This window comes from Malaclemys terrapin, chromosome 2 (genome assembly GCF_027887155.1).
Source record: "Malaclemys terrapin pileata isolate rMalTer1 chromosome 2, rMalTer1.hap1, whole genome shotgun sequence".
NCBI classification, from domain to species: domain Eukaryota; kingdom Metazoa; phylum Chordata; order Testudines; family Emydidae; genus Malaclemys; species Malaclemys terrapin.
In genome coordinates, this window is record NC_071506.1 from 261,438,542 (window position 1) to 261,454,615 (window position 16,074).

Here is a 16,074-nt window from a genome sequence, read left to right on the forward strand (position 1 = left end):
TTCATTCAGATGAGAACTTGTGATGCCAGCATGACATCTTTTAGCTAAATAAATTAATTTAAAGAGGAAGATTGAGGAGAATTGGGACGATACCAAGCTGTCAGATTTGGAGAGCTATATAGTAATAGTTTTAAATAATCATGTCACAAATCTGGAAATTCTGGATGTCCCATCATCTCTGGAATTGGCACTCTCACTAAAGGACTATCTGGATATGTGGACTCTCTACTCAGACCGTATGGCACCAGCACTCCCAGCTATCTCCATGATACCACTGATTTACTGAGAAAACTACAATGCATTGGTGATCTTCCAGAAAACACCATCCTAGGCACCATGCATATGGAGGCTCTCTACACAAACATCCCACACACAGATGGAATACAAGCTGTCAGGAACAGTATCCCTGATGATGACACAGCACAACTGGTTGCTGAGCTCTGTGACTTTATCCTCACGCACAATTATTTCAAATTTGGTGACAATATATACCTCCAGACCAGTGGCACCGCTATGGGCACCCACATGGCCCCACAATATGCCAACATTTTTATGACTGACCTGGAACAACGCTTCCTCAGCTCTTGTCCACTCATGCCCCTTCTCTACCTATGCTACACTGATGGCATCTTCACCATCTGTACCCATGGGAAGGAGACCCAGGAAGAATTCCACCACGATTTCAACAGTTTCCACCCCACCATCAATCTCAGCCTGGACCAATCTACATGGGAGGTCCACTTCCTAGACACCACAGTACAAATAAGTGATGATCACGTTAACACCACCCTATACCAAAAATCCACCGACCGGTATGCCTACCTTCATGCCTCCAGCTTCCATCCCAGACACACAACACGATCCACCATCTACAGCCAAGCACTGAGGTACAACCGCATTTGCTCCAGCCCCTCAGACAGAGACCAACATCTACAAGATCTTCACCAAGCATTCTCAAAACTATGATACCCACACAAGGAAATAAGGAAACAAATCAACAGAGCCAAACGTGTATCCAGAAGCCTCCTGCTGCAAGACAAGCCCAAGAAACAAACCAACAGAACTCCACTGGCCATCACCTAGTCCTCAGCTTAAACCTCTCCAACGCATCATCAGTGATCTACAACCCATCCTGGACAATGATCCCTCACTTTCACAGGCCTTGGGAGGCAGGCCATTCCTCGTCCACAGACAACCTGCCAACCTTAAGCATATTCTCACCAGCAACGACACAACGCACCATAACAACTCTAACTCAGGAACCAATCCATGCAACATCGATTCCAACCCTGCCCACATCTCTACACCAGCAACACCATCACAGGACCTAACCAGATCAGCTACAACATCACCAGTTCATTCATCTGCACATCCACCAATGTTATATACGCCATCATGTGCCAGCAAAGCCCCTCTGCTATGTACATTGGCCAAACTGGACAGTCCCTACATAAAAGGGTAAATGGACACAAGTCAGGTATTAGGAATGGCAATATACAAAAACCTTGTAGGAGAACACTTCAACCTTCCTGGACACACAATAGCAGATTTAAAGTTAGCCATCCTGCAGCAAAAAAACTTCAGGACCAGACTTCAAAGAGAAACTGCTGAACTTCAGTTCATTTGCAAATTTGACACCATCAGATCAGGATTAAACAAAGACTGTTAATGGCTAGCCAACTACAAAAGCAGTTTCTCCTCCCTTGGTGTTCACACCTCAACTGCTAGAAGAGAGCCTCACCCTCCCTGATTGAACTAACCTCGTTATCTCCAGACTGATTCTCGCCTGCAAACTTATACTTGCCTCTGGAAATTTCCATTACATGCATCTGATGAAGTGGGTATTCACCCATGAAAGCTTATGGTCCACTACATCTGTTAGTCTATTAGGTGCCACAGGACTCTTTCTTGCTTTTTACATGTCACATGTAACATTGCTTTGGTAGCCATAAACAGTATGTAAAACAATATTGAGATAGTCTTCAGGCTGTACTATTGTAATTTATTATTCATAGGATTAGATGAGAAGTTCACAAGGCTGCAGCTGGTGGATAATACATCTGCAATTCTCCTAAGCAGGATCAGCTGAAGAGAACATATTACACTCATGCTAAGCAATCTACAAAGCCTCCCCATGCACTATCCAATTCATTTCAAAGTTCTTTGAAAACTCATCCAAACCTGGCTCTCAGAGACTGGGACATGGGCAATCATGCCTAGCTATTGGAGCAGGAGTTAGTGGCCAGGAATCAGAGCTGAAGACAGAGGTCAGGAATTGGAGCTGACGGTCAGAACCAGGTTACCTGGAATGAGGCAAGGCTGGAGTAGGAGCATGACTGGAACACGGAGGGAGCAAGGCTGGGAACAAGGAGGCACTATCATAGCCATGAGTGAGTGCTTAGAGCAGCCAGTGCCCTGCTGCTGGTGGTGGTGGTCTTAAAAGCATGACTGTGATCCCCTTAGCCAGTCGGGTAGTTTGGCCAATCAGGCAGCTCAGTTGGGGCCCAGCTGCACGCATTAGACTGCCGAGGGGTTAAATTAGCAGGTAAGCAGGCTACTTGTAGTTTCTTTATCCTGACACTGGCCATATGAAAAAGATACAGATGAAATGTGGCTCTAAAATGCGTCCATATAATCAGAGTTTGGGGAATGGGATGAAATGAAAATCAATAACATGTATTTATTCCTATATATATATATATACAAAGAGAGAGAGAGAGATTGGGAGCTCATATATACAGTAGGATGAGACAAAAGTAAATATTGCACTCTTGTCCTCAACCTGGAAATAGATCTATCCGTTTTCATTAAAATTCAAGTTTGCCTAATCATTCTTTCTAGCCCATTAACTGGCACACAATATTAATATGAAATGGGTCTTCTCCTGCTTTATTTATAAAAACCCACAGAAAAAGACTTGCAGTCCCTCACACTTTCCTGGGTGTGCTTTTTTTTCTCATGTTGGTTGCATTGTAATGGCTCTAGAAAGGAAAACTCATAGCATCTGCTGAAGGCTGTGTGATTACCTGAAATCATAATCCCCAAAAGAGAAAATACTGCACTTGCCAAACTTTCAGTCATACTTTAGTCACGTGCTGCGTCACCACAACAAAAAGATACTTGAGTAGCCATGAGCACATAGTGGAAAATGTGTAAGTAACTCCATGGAGCCTGTACAAAGAAAAAGGCCTTCAAAGTTTATTTCTGAAGCTTTTAAGACTCAGTCAGTGTTGTGGTACCACCATGAAAGAAGAAACCCCAAAGCAAAATGTTGTGAAGCAATCAAATTCAAGCTCAAAAAAAAAAAAGAGAGAAAGGTGAGTTCAGCCTGTCAAATATCTGTAAACTGGAGCTGATGATCATTGGACTTGAAATTTAAATGTTATGATAGCTAAAAATGTGTAAAGAGATATGCCATAAACAGATGCCTTTTTATTTTGAGGACTCAGGTGCTAAGAACTGAAGCAGTTCCAGATTTCAGTTCTGCTGGAAGTCCCTTCTGAAAGCCAGGAAGAAAACTAACAAGAAATCCAGTCCGGTGGTCAACAAGAAACGTAGATGCCAAGTCTTTTGGCTTTAAGGGAGGTTATTATCTGAATGATTCCTTATGAAATCTCATTATGTAGTGGGTGCTCCAAGATGAGCTAGTCAGCTGTAAATCACCCCCCCCCCATTACACAGAAGCAACTATTTGGAACTTTACACTGGAGTCTCATTGAATGGGCCAAAGGATAATCAATGGAAAATGGATAGCTGATTTCATGCAAAAAAGGTCCTCCACTCACAACCAATATGACACCGATTCCCAGTATTTCAAACTATTGTTATTTAGCTTCTCAGATATTGCACGGTTTTGTTTTCTACCCGTAACCCAGCTGAGACCTGGGTTTTCTCCCATAATATAAGCTAATCATCATGGGATAAGAACCTGAATACAATGGACTGTTTCAATATATTTTACCCAGGGGAAAATACTCTTTTAAAATTTATAACTAGAGCTGGTCAAATAATTTCACACTAGTTTTTATATTTGCAATTTTACAGGTTCAAATAAGTCTAAATTACTAAAGTGGAAATCTTGGGTGCAAGAACAAAAGCTAATGTGTGAAAATCTGGCCCAGTATCTCTATCCTCTGAACTCCTCTTGGTTCCTGAGGTGATGTACACACTACAGGGGCTGTAATGATCCTCTTTGAGACTCGTGATTATAAGTAAAACTTCCCCTTTGGATCAATACTTGCTCTTGATCATTATTCCTCTTCAGAGACCTAAAGAACATTGAGACTAATGTCCAGCTTCATTAGACTACTGAGGAGATTCTGTAGGGTGCTTGTCTAGCTAACTGTCCTTTTCTCACACCAGCTTCTAGCAAACACACTGAAAAATAGGATCCTAAATGTTAAATAAGAAGTTTTTAGCCCTGTGGGGATGGTGTATGTGTGGGGGAAGTTCAGGTTGCATGAAGACTCCTCCGACTGCATCCCTTTATAGGGGCCAGGCACAGTCTGGGAAGTGCAAGGGCTGAGTGAAACTAGTTCCAGCAACAGTAGTAATCACTCCAAAGGGAGCAGGGAGGGGAAACAGCCCATCTAGTAAGAGTTTTCCACCCAGTAGTGCTTTTAAGAGAGACTGAAGTCTATTTCCTGATCCCAGTTGGTGTATTCACTCAATAACATCCAATTTTAACATTCAGTCTAGTTCGACTTTTACATTATTTCTTAGTAGAAGTGGAGTTTTACGTATTCTATGAACCTTTGGCAGCACACTGGGATCCATATCAACATGATGTATTATATCCTTTATCCTTACTGCATCCCAGTCCTTTGAAAAGCCCCATACCCCCTTGATCCAAGCCAACAGTTCTCAGGATCAGAGCTGTGTGTATCTTTGGACTCCTATATTGCCTGGCACTGAAACATGCTGGATACAAAAAGCACTAAGAACTGGATTTCTCATTTTTAAGTCATATGATTATGGCAAACTGGAAAAACATGAAGGATACCACAAAAAGAACAGGCCATTACAAACATTGAATCTATCTCCCCTTGTAAATATTCTCACACTTCTTATCAAACTGTCTGTACTGGGCTATCTTGATTATCACTTCAAAAGTTTTTTTCTCTTACTTAATTGGCCTCTCAGAGTTGGTAAGACAACTCCCACCTGTTCATGCTCTCTGTATGTGTGTATATATATCTCCTCAATATATGTTCCACTCTATATGCATCCAAAGAAGTGGGCTGTAGTCCACGAAAGCTTATGCCCTAATTAATTTGTTAGTCTCTAAGGTGCCACAAGTACTCCTGTTCTTTTTGCGGATACAGACTAACACGGCTGCTACTCTGAAACCTGTCATTATGAAGGATACCACAGTATCCATGGGGTTATCCAATTTCTTGCAAATTGTTAACATGGAAAAAAAAATTGGAGAATCTTACTCTTGCTCTGTGTGTGAGTGAGTTCTGGATTAGGATTTCTGAGTATCATGACCTTTCCCAGAGGGTTACTTAAATATTTGATGCCACGGTGATTTTAACTATGTGTTGATATGTATCTTTATCAGAAGTCAGTACACAAATTATGCCTATGCTGCACTCGGTAAAGATATGTTTACAGTTCATTTCATTTTCCTATTGCAGTTTATAAACATATCACTTTTGCTTTAAAAACCAATATCTCACAATGGGAAAAATGGGGTGGTGAGGGGATTGTTTAAAAAGTGTGTTTTAAATAATATTTCTTATGTGTTTAAACATTAATCGGAAGGATATTGCCTTTAACAAGAAAAATAGAGTTGGGTGAAGTACAGTAAATTATAGGAGATCCTGTGAATATTTCTTCCATTTTACTTCATGTGTGTTTTGCTTAGAGTTTTGGGTTCAAACAAAACGTGGTTTCCTCCAGGCCTAGGAACTGACCTAGGTTTGCTGGAAACTATGTTCAAGTTTTCTTAAAAGTGTTCTGACTTGTTAGTAAACCTTACAGCAAACCTTGGCTGGTTTCTTTTAGAGCCTGAATCTACAAAGAGCTAAGCATCCTCACCTCCTGTAAAGCTCAGAACCTTGAAAGACCAGACACTTTGGACTTCATCCAAAGTCCACTGAAGTCAGTAAAAAAACTCCATTGGTTTCAATGGGCTTTGCATCAGGCCTTTTGTACATAACAAAACCTGAACTGAGCAAACTCACAGTTCCTAATGGAAATTTTACACTACCCTGGAAGTGAATTTTTTATCTCTGCAGCAGATCCAAGTATGATATGCAAAATAATCAAATTGCAAAATTAGTCACATAGGTCCCAATTCAGCAAAGCATTTAAGCACATGCTTAACTTTAAGCACACACTGAAGTTCATCCCCATTCAGCATTTATGCATGGGCCTGACATTAAGCATGTTTTTAAATACTTTGCTGAATCAGGTAAAATTAAAAATAAATGTGTAAAAATCTGCAAAACAGCAGAATTCTCACTGACTGATAAATCCTAACAAGCTTTCTCATGTTCAGCATCAGAATCCAGACTTCAATTCAGCAAAACATTTAAGTGTGTTAAGCAATGTGACTGTGTATGTGCCTAAGTGTTTTGCTGAATTGAGACCCCAGTTCTTGAGTTGGATGGTTTGGGGGGTTACAGCCTTAGATCTATATCACTGTTGCTGGATCAAAAGAGGGATTTTATGACTAAGGAGCAAACAAAAGCTGAGAAAAAGTTAAAACAAAATCAGCACTCCCCGCTCCACATGTACCTTGTCCACCCCCTTCCAATTCAAGCACTGTCCGAAAAAAATTTGCAACACATAATAGGAATACAAGTGTGCTAGCAAGCAGCTGTTAGTAAGGAAAAAGCTTTGAGTTGAAAATAGGGAAGGGGTGTACGGAGAGATGAGAAAATGTGAGGGGTGGGAGGGAAAGGGGAAATCAATTTCAAATAATTTTTTTTCATATGGCATCAATTATACAGAAATGAGGAAATTGGAGAGCAAGTTGAAACAACTGAGATGGAGGAGTTGCCAAATGTGGCAGATACATTGTAAAGACAATAAGATAATGCCAGGGGGTTTACTGAGAAACACCACTCTGTGTGTGTGTGTGTGTGTGTGTGTGTGTGTGTGTGTGTGTGTGTGAGAGAGAGAGAGAGAGAGAGAGAGAGAGAGAGAGATGTGTGAAAAGGCCACAGATAGTGCACAGTATCACAGCCTCAGAAACTCCAGGAAAAAAAAGGGGGGGAAAGAAAAGCCACTAAATCACATTGTACAAAAATCCATATAGGTCTGGTTTTATAGTAACTGTCTAGGATATATGTATCCACAAACCAGACAGGAAAGCCCATAGTCAAATTTCTCAATTCAGTGCTTAGGAAAGGGAAAAAGGAAAGATTGCAGGTTGAATATTTCCCCTGTTTATTTTTTTCTCAAATTTCTCTTCCTGTATTTTTTTCTCATTTGCCTGATTAGCTGAAACCATATTTTGTTTTGCTGAAACCAAGTGGATAGCCCAGGGACAGCATTTGTGTTGTGTTTGTGTTTTTAATCTGAGCATACCGAAATTCCTCACTGAGTGGAGGTAATCCAGTGTGAAACAAAGGCAGCAGGAGACCCAGTGAAAGAAAGAGGATTGTAGTACCTATCTGTCAGACCTATCTGCACAGGTTATTTGAATGACTGATGCAGTAGACTAACCTGCCTGGGCCTCTTAATCCAGAAAGACTGAAACCACTTTCCTTTTTTTTTTTTTTTTTTTTTTTTTTTTTTTTTAAGGACCCTTGCCCACACAGTAGTTTCTCTCTTAGGCTTTGTCTTTACTGACACAAAGGTGGTATTTTTTTTTAGCATGAGATAACAAATGCTTGATAGCTATCTCACTGTAAAATCCTAAATGGAGACAAAGCATCTGTAGTTTTTACCTTGGAGGTAGCTAAGTGAGGTCAGTACTATACCTCCCACCTTTTCTTGACCTCACCTAGTTTACCTCATGGTAAAATTACAGTTCCTTGCCTCAGCTGTGTTTTTACAGCAGGATAGCTAACACATGTTAGTTATCCCATGAGAAAGAAAAAAAACCACCTATTTTTTTCTTTGAAGATGAAAACTTAGAAACCCTCCAGAACTTGCAGGGCCTAGAACATGTCTTCTGTCTATTGACAGGATATAGGGAGATGTGTTTTAACAGAGCAAGTTAACATTTGTGACCCTGATGCCATAAATAGTTGTTAAGCATGTGTGACACTAAATGGATTTAAGTATCAGGGGGTAGCCGTGTTAGTCTGTATCTACAAAAACAACAAGGAGTCTGGTGGCACCTTAAAGACTAACAGATTTATTTGGGCATAAGCTTTCGTGAGTAAAAACCTCACTTCTTCGGATACTTTCACTCTATGCATCCGAAGAAGTGAGGTTTTTACTCACGAAAGCTTATGCCCAAATAAATCTGTTAGTCTTTAAGGTGCCACCAGACTCCTTGTTGTAAATGGATTTAGTTATCCTATAATGGTGTTGTTAATCAGCAGTCTCTGTAGCTAGCAAAGGGATAAGCCTAAAGGACTAACTTAAATTCAGCTGAATTTAAGAAAGTTAATAAAGACCAGGATTAGAGGTCTGCAGAACCAGTGTCATGATTGGTAGGTATTGTTGTACACAAAACTTTTCAGGGGAGCTCAGAGGGCCAAATTCTGCCCTCAGATATCTGTGCAAAACTTCCTCTGGAGTTGATATGTGTCTTCCCGTTTTTCTGACTGAGGATACTAGGAACAGACCATGAAGGCTTTCAGCTCTAGGTCACCTTTTAGCTCTAGGTCATCTGGATCAGAACATCCCATGCTGGTAACGACTGGAAGTTGTAAGTCTGATGGATGTTCAATAGCCTATCCTATGTGAAATCAGTTCTCATTCTAGTTTCTTATGAAGAAATGTTCACATTACTAACCATCATTACAGCTGGCAGTAAGTGAGCTCAGGACATAGAGGCCCGGGACTGAAAGAGTAATTGAAAATGAACTATGTTTCCACTCCTCTAGATAAAGTGCCTTTTGTTCAGTATTAAGCAACAGAGGGTCCTATGGCACCTTTAAGACTAACAGAAGTATTGGGAGCATAAGCTTTCGTGGGTAAGAACCTCACTTCTTTAGATGCAAGTAATGGAAATTTCCAGAGGCAGGTATAAATCAGTATGGAGATAACGAGGTTAGTTCAATCAGGGAGGGTGAGGTGCTCTGCTAGCAGTTGAGGTGTGAACACCAAGGGAGGAGAAACTGCTTCTGTAGTTGGATAGCCATTCACAGTCTTTGTTTAATCCTGATCTGATGGTGTCAAATTTGCAAATGAACTGGAGCTCAGCAGTTTCTCTTTGGAGTCTGGTCCTGAAGTTTTTTTGCTGTAAGATGGCTACCTTTACATCTGCTATTGTGTGACCAGGGAGGTTGAAGGTTTTTGTATATTGCCATTCCTGATATCTGACTTGTGTCCATTTATCCTCTTGCATAGTGACTGTCCAGTTTGGCCAATGTACATAGCAGAGGGGCATTGCTGGCACATGATGGCATATATAACATTGGTGGACCTGCAGGTGAATGAGCCGGAGATGTTGTAGCTATCTGGTTAGGTCCTGTGATGGTGTTGCTGGTGTAGATATGTGGGCAGAGTTGGCATCGAGGTTTGTTGCATGGGTTGGTTCCTGAGTTAGAGCTGTTATGGTGCAGTGTGTGGTTGCTGGTGAGAATATGCTTAAGGTTAGCGGGTTGTCTGTGGGCGAGGACTGGCCTGCCTCCCAAGGTCTGTGAAAGTGAGGGATCATTGTCCAGGATGGGTTGTAGATCACTGATGATGCGTTGGAGAGGTTTAAGCTGAGGACTGTAGATGATGGCCAGTGGAGTTCTGTTGGTTTCTTTTTTGGGCCTGTCTTGTAGCAGGAAGCTTCTGGGTACACGTCTGGCTCTGTTGATTTGTTTCTCTATTTCCTTGTGTGGGTATCGTAGTTTTGAGAATGCTTGGTGAAGATCTTGTAGGTGTTGGTCTCTGTCTGAGGGGTTGGAGCAGATGCGGTTGTACCTCAGCGCTTGGCTGTAGACGATGGATCGTGTGGTGTGTCCCGGGTGGAAGCTGGAGGCATGAAGGTAGGCGTAGTGGTCGGTGGGTTTTCGGTAGAGGGTGGTGTTAACGTGGCCATCGCTTATTTGTACTGTGGTGTCTAGGAAGTGGACCTCCCGTGTAGATTGGTCCAGGCTGAGGTTGATGGTGGGGTGGAAGCTGTTGAAATCGTGGTGGAATTCTTCCTGGGTCTCCTTCCCATGGGTCCAGATGATGAAGATGTCATCAATGTAGCGTAGGGTAGAGAAGGGGCATGAGTGGATGAGAGCTGAGGAAGCGTTGTTCCAGGTCAGCCATAAAAATGTTGGCATATTGTGGGGCCATGCGGGTGCCCATAGCGGTGCCACTGGTCTGGAGGTATATATTGTCACCAAATTTGAAATAATTGTGCGTGAGGATAAAGTCACAGAGCTCAGCAACAAGCTGTGCTGTGTCATCATCAGGGATACTGTTCCTGACAGCTTGTATTCCATCTGTGTGTGGGATGTTTGTGTAGAGAGCCTCTACATCCATGGTGGCTAGGATGGTGTTTTCTGGGAGGTCACCAATGCATTGTAGTTTTCTCAGGAAATCAGTGGTGTCACGGAGGTAGCTGGGAGTGCTGGTGGCGTAGGGTCTGAGTAGGGAGTCCACATATCCAGACAGTCCTTCAGTGAGGGTGTCAATGCCCGAGATGATGGGGCGTCCAGGATTTCCAGGTTTGTGGATCTTGGGTAGTAGATAGAATAACCCCGGTCGGGGCTCTAAGGGTATGTTGATTTGTTCCTGTGTTAGTGTAGGGAGTGTCCTGAGTAGATGGTACAGTTTCCTAGTATGTTCCTCAGTGGGATCTGAGGAAAGTGGCCTGTAGAATTTGGTATTGGAGATTTGTCTGGCAGCCTCCTTCTGGTAGTCAGACCTGTTCATGATGACAACAGCACCTCCTTTATCAGCCTCTTTGATGATAATGTCAGGGTGATTTCTGAGGCTGTGGATGGCATTGCGTTCTGCACGACTTAGGTTATGAGGCAAGTGATGTTGTTTTTCCACAATTTCTGCCTGTGCACATCGGCGGAAGCATTCTATGTATAGGTCCAGACTGTCATTTCAACCCTCAGGAGGAGTCCATGTGGAGTTCTTCTTCCTGTGTTGTTGGTGGGAGGGTATCTGTGTATCAGTGCGCTGTTCATTGTTATCTTGTTCAGTATTGAAGATCATTGGTGGGGCAATCATAGAACCATAGAAGTGTAGGACTGGTAGAGATCTCAGTAAGTCATCTATTCAATCCCCCTGCAATCAAGGCAGGACTATGTAATAACTAGACCATTCCTGATATGTGTTTGTCTAAGCTGTTCTTAAAAACCTCCAAGACGGAGATTCCATAACCTCCCAAGGCAATTTGTTCCAGTGCTTAACTACTCTGACAGCCAGTAAGTTTTTCTTAATCGTAGAATCACAGAATCATAGGACTGGAAAGGAACTCAAGAGGTCATCTAGTCCAGTCCCCTGCACTCATGGCAGGACTAAATATTATCTAGACCATTCCTGACAGTTGTTTGTCTAACCTGCTCTTAAAAATCTCCAATGATGGAGATTCCACAACCTCCCTAGGCAATTTATTCCAGTGCTTAACCACCCTAACAGTTAAGAATTTTTTCCTAATGTCCAACCTACACCACCCTTGCTGCAATTTAACCCCAATTGTTTCTTGTCCTATCATCAGAGGTTAAGAAGAACAATTCTTCTCCCTCCTCCTTGTAACAATCTTTTACGTACTTGAAAACTGTTATCATGTCCCCTTTCAGTCTTCTCTTTTCCAGACTAAACAAACCCAATTGTTTCAATCTTCTCTCATAGGTCATATTTTCTAGACCTTTAATTATTTGTGTTGCTCTTCTCTGGACTTTCTCCAATTTGTCCACATCTTTCCTGAAATGTGGTGCCCAGAACTGGACACAATATTCAAGTTGAGGCCTAATTTGTGTGGAGTAGGTGGAAGAATTACTTCTCACGTCTTGCTTACTACACTCCTGCTAATACATCCCAGAATGAAGTTTGTTGTTGTTGTTTTTTGGCAACAGTGTTACACTGCTGACTCATATTTAGCTTGTGCTCCGCTATGAGCCCCAGATCCCTTTCTGCAGTCCTCCTTCCTAGGCAGTTATTTCCCATTTTGTAAGTGTACAACTGATTGTGCCTTCCTAAATGGAGTACTTTGCATTTGTCCCTATTAAATTTCATCCTATTTACTTCAGACCATTTCTCCGGTTTATTCAGATCATTTTGAATTTTAATCCTATCCTCCAAAGCACGTGCAACCACTCCCATCTTGGTATCACCCACATTATTGCCATTATTTAAACCATTGATGAATATATTGAACAGAACCAGACCCAGGACTGATTGCTGTGGGACCCCACTTGCCATGCCCAAGCATGAGTGTGAACCACTGATAACTATTCTCTGGGAATGATTTTCCAACCAGTTTTGCATCCACTTTTTAGTAGCTCCATCTAGGTTGCATTTCCCTAGTTTGTTTATGAGAAGGTCATGTGAGACACTATTCAAAGCTTTACTAAATTCAAGATGTATCACATCTGCCACTTCCCCCCATCCACAAGACTTGCTACCCTGTCAAAGAAAGCTATCAGGTTAGTTTGACATGATTTGTTCTTGACAAATCCATGATAACTGTTAATTATCACCTTATTACCTTATAGATGTTTGCAAACTGATTGCTTAATTATTTGCTCCATTATCTTTCCAGGTACAGAAGTTAAGCTGACCGGTCTATAATACCCCAGGTTGTCCTTATTTCCCTTTTTATAGATTGGCATTATATTTGCCCTTTTCCAGTCCTTGGGAACCTCTCCCGTCTTCCATGACTTTTCAAAGATAATCACTAATGGCTCAGATATCTCCTCAGTCAGCTCCTTGAGTATTCTGGGATGTATTTCATCAGGCCCTGCCGACTTGAAGTCATCTAACTTGTCTAAGTCATTTTTAACTTGTTCTTTCCCTACTTTAGCCTCCAATCCTACCTCATATTCGCTATGTTAGACATTTGATCGTGACTAACCTTTTTGGTAAAACAAAAGCAAGAGAATCATTTAGCACATCTGTCATTTCCACATTTTCTGGTATTGTTTTCCCCCCTCATTGAGCAATATGGGAAACTTGCATTGCTTCTGGTGTCTTTTGTAGGTCTCTATCTTCCTGGATTATCAATCAAGAGCATTTTGTGATTAAAAAATGCAAACCAGAAATAAAAGCAATAAGGAATAAGGTTTGATAGTTGGTCCAGAAATTAACTGAGAAGATCAGTAAGGATTCTCATGATTTCTAAGGTAAAAAGAGAGAGACAGATAGAGAGAAACATGTCAATGCTATGATCATTGGTTTCTCTGTATTAAACTAACCACTTTATTAATGATGATGATGATGGATAACTATAAAATGCCTACATGATTTAGGAGCCTAAATTCCTTTTTTTTTCCCCCAAGGCCACTTTTGAAAAGGGTACCCTCATGCCACTGTGCTCCTAAATCATCTAGGTGCTTTTGAAAATTTTACCCACATTACTCAAAATTTGATTAGGCACTTTAAAAACTTTTCAAGGACAGATGTCTGTTCTGCAAAATTTACAACTGAAGGGCATGATTGTGTTCTGGGCTACTCTGATATACACCCAGTGAAACTCATTCATCATACAGGGGAAGTATTCTGTGTTTATGCTGCTGTAATTGAGTTCAGAACCTGTCCCTAAAGAGAGCAACACCTCAGCAGCTACATGTGCCTGAAGAACGAAGTGTATCCAACCTCTTTGGGAATCAATTTGCATTAAAATTAGGATTAAGCTCTTTCATATCTATTTTCCTAATATGCATATTTACTAATTTTAACCCAGACATAATATGGATAAACACATGAGACATTCTATGCGCTGCAGATATTGTAGGGCTAAGCTATGGTTCCCTTCCTAAGGCAACTATCCCTTAGTGGACTGGATCCTGCAGAGTGCAGAGCAACAACCCAGAGATACAGAAGACCATTAATTCCTGTTTACTCCATTGAGAAAGTGCTCAGCCCCCCCAGAGATTCCTCAGTATGTTGAAAGATAAAACAGTGCTGTGAATAAGGCAATTACAATCTGGCCCTTAACATATAATATTACAATCCAACAAGCTTTCTCCTATATTATGTTGTCAAGTGTGTTAACATTACACAGTGCATTTATCTGTTCCTCTTGCGATAGGAATTTAGAAACATTGCTGAATTGCAGATAGTATTTTCCCCTGATGCTGAGTGTCTCTGAAGTATATTTTTATACTGACCAAACTCCCCACTATAATAATAGAACTGGTAAAACAGCACTGAATATGTAAAACATTGTGGGTAAATCTAAATTGCCATGTAAGGCAATTGAAATGTAAGGAAAGTTAGCTCCAAAAACACTGAGTTTAGCAATAAGATTCTGAAAAGGTAGAGAAAATTCCACTTTTATCAGCTGTAAATTTGCAAGCAATTCATAAACTTCAGTGGTTTGGGGAAAGCTCTTTCACAAGTGTGTAAAAAAAAATGTTCTCAATGCCAGTCATAAATGACAGCCATGGAATTTTGGCAGCAATGTTTCATGAAATGGATGAATATTTCCCTCAGATTAATTCACATCTCATCATGTTACCAGGGAGAATGATAATAAGGGTTCTTCCCTCAAGCTTGTCATGTATAAAATATTGTAGCCACTCCATAACATTAAAAGGGTGAGTGAGACTGGACACTGCTTAAAAAAAAAAGACAAACCTAAACTCTGAAAAGGTAATATCGTCAGCGTGAAATGTGGAACTAATTCTTAGTGACAGCTGTTCTCATGCTTTACCTTGAGACATTTGGATTTAAATGTCAACATGGTGGGATCTTACTCCTTCCCCAAGTATTCACGATGAAAATGGTTTATACTTTCTCTATAGAAAAAAAATGCACATGCTGCAAATATGAAATGGGTGTGATGTTCGGTAAGGAGCTCTCCCATCAGAAAAATAATCGTCCATGGTAATCATCCATATTTTTCTTTACCCCCTGAAATTTCAAAGTGAAATAATCTTATGTGAACAATATCAGCAAAAGGTACATCTATACTGGAATAAAAGACCCGTGGCATGGTCATGGTTGGCCTGGCTCAGCAGACATTGGCTTATGGGCCTTTGGCTGCAGGGTTAACTACTGTAGTGTAAACATTTGGGCTTGGGCTGGACCCTGGGTTCTGGAACCCTTCCGCTCATGTGGTCCCAGAGCTCAGGCTCTTGCCCAAGACCAAACATCCACACAATAATTTTACAGCGCCACAGCCTGAGTCCCATTATCCAGAGTCAGCTGACCTGGGCCAGTCATGTGTGTTAATTGCTCTGTAAACACACTGTGTGCAGTAATACAGTCTACTAACGAACTCACCTTCCACAGAATTTGACCTGGCATATTTAATTGCAAAGATGCTTGAGAACAGAGAGTGCACACTGAAAGATTGATCCCGTCCCCTATGTTCTCTGTATGTCTTTGAAAAATCTGCTAGTGTGGTTACGCATGCATGCTTAGTAGCTGCTTCTAAAGACAGGGCCTGAACCAAAACCCAAAGAAGTCAATGGTCTTCAGATCAGGTACATCTGTGGTAATGTGTGTATCCTGCTTGGCGAAACAAATGAGCAGCTCTCGTGTACCTCAAAAGGTGATTAGTCAAGAAACCTGCTTGCATTGGCCCTTACCGTGAAAAATGTTGCTGACCCCCTGCATTAGGGAATTAATCATACATTAAAGCTGTTTTATTATTTTAATCCTTCAGTAAGATGAAATTTTTATTCTCCATCTGTATTCGCTTGTACTTGAAAAGTCCTTTAAATAAGAAGGTTAAAGGGTGACGATTACAGTCTAGTACTTACATGGGGAACAAATATTCAATAATGGACTCTTCAAGCTAGCAGAGAAAAGTAACATATGATCCAATGGCTGGAAGTTGAAGAT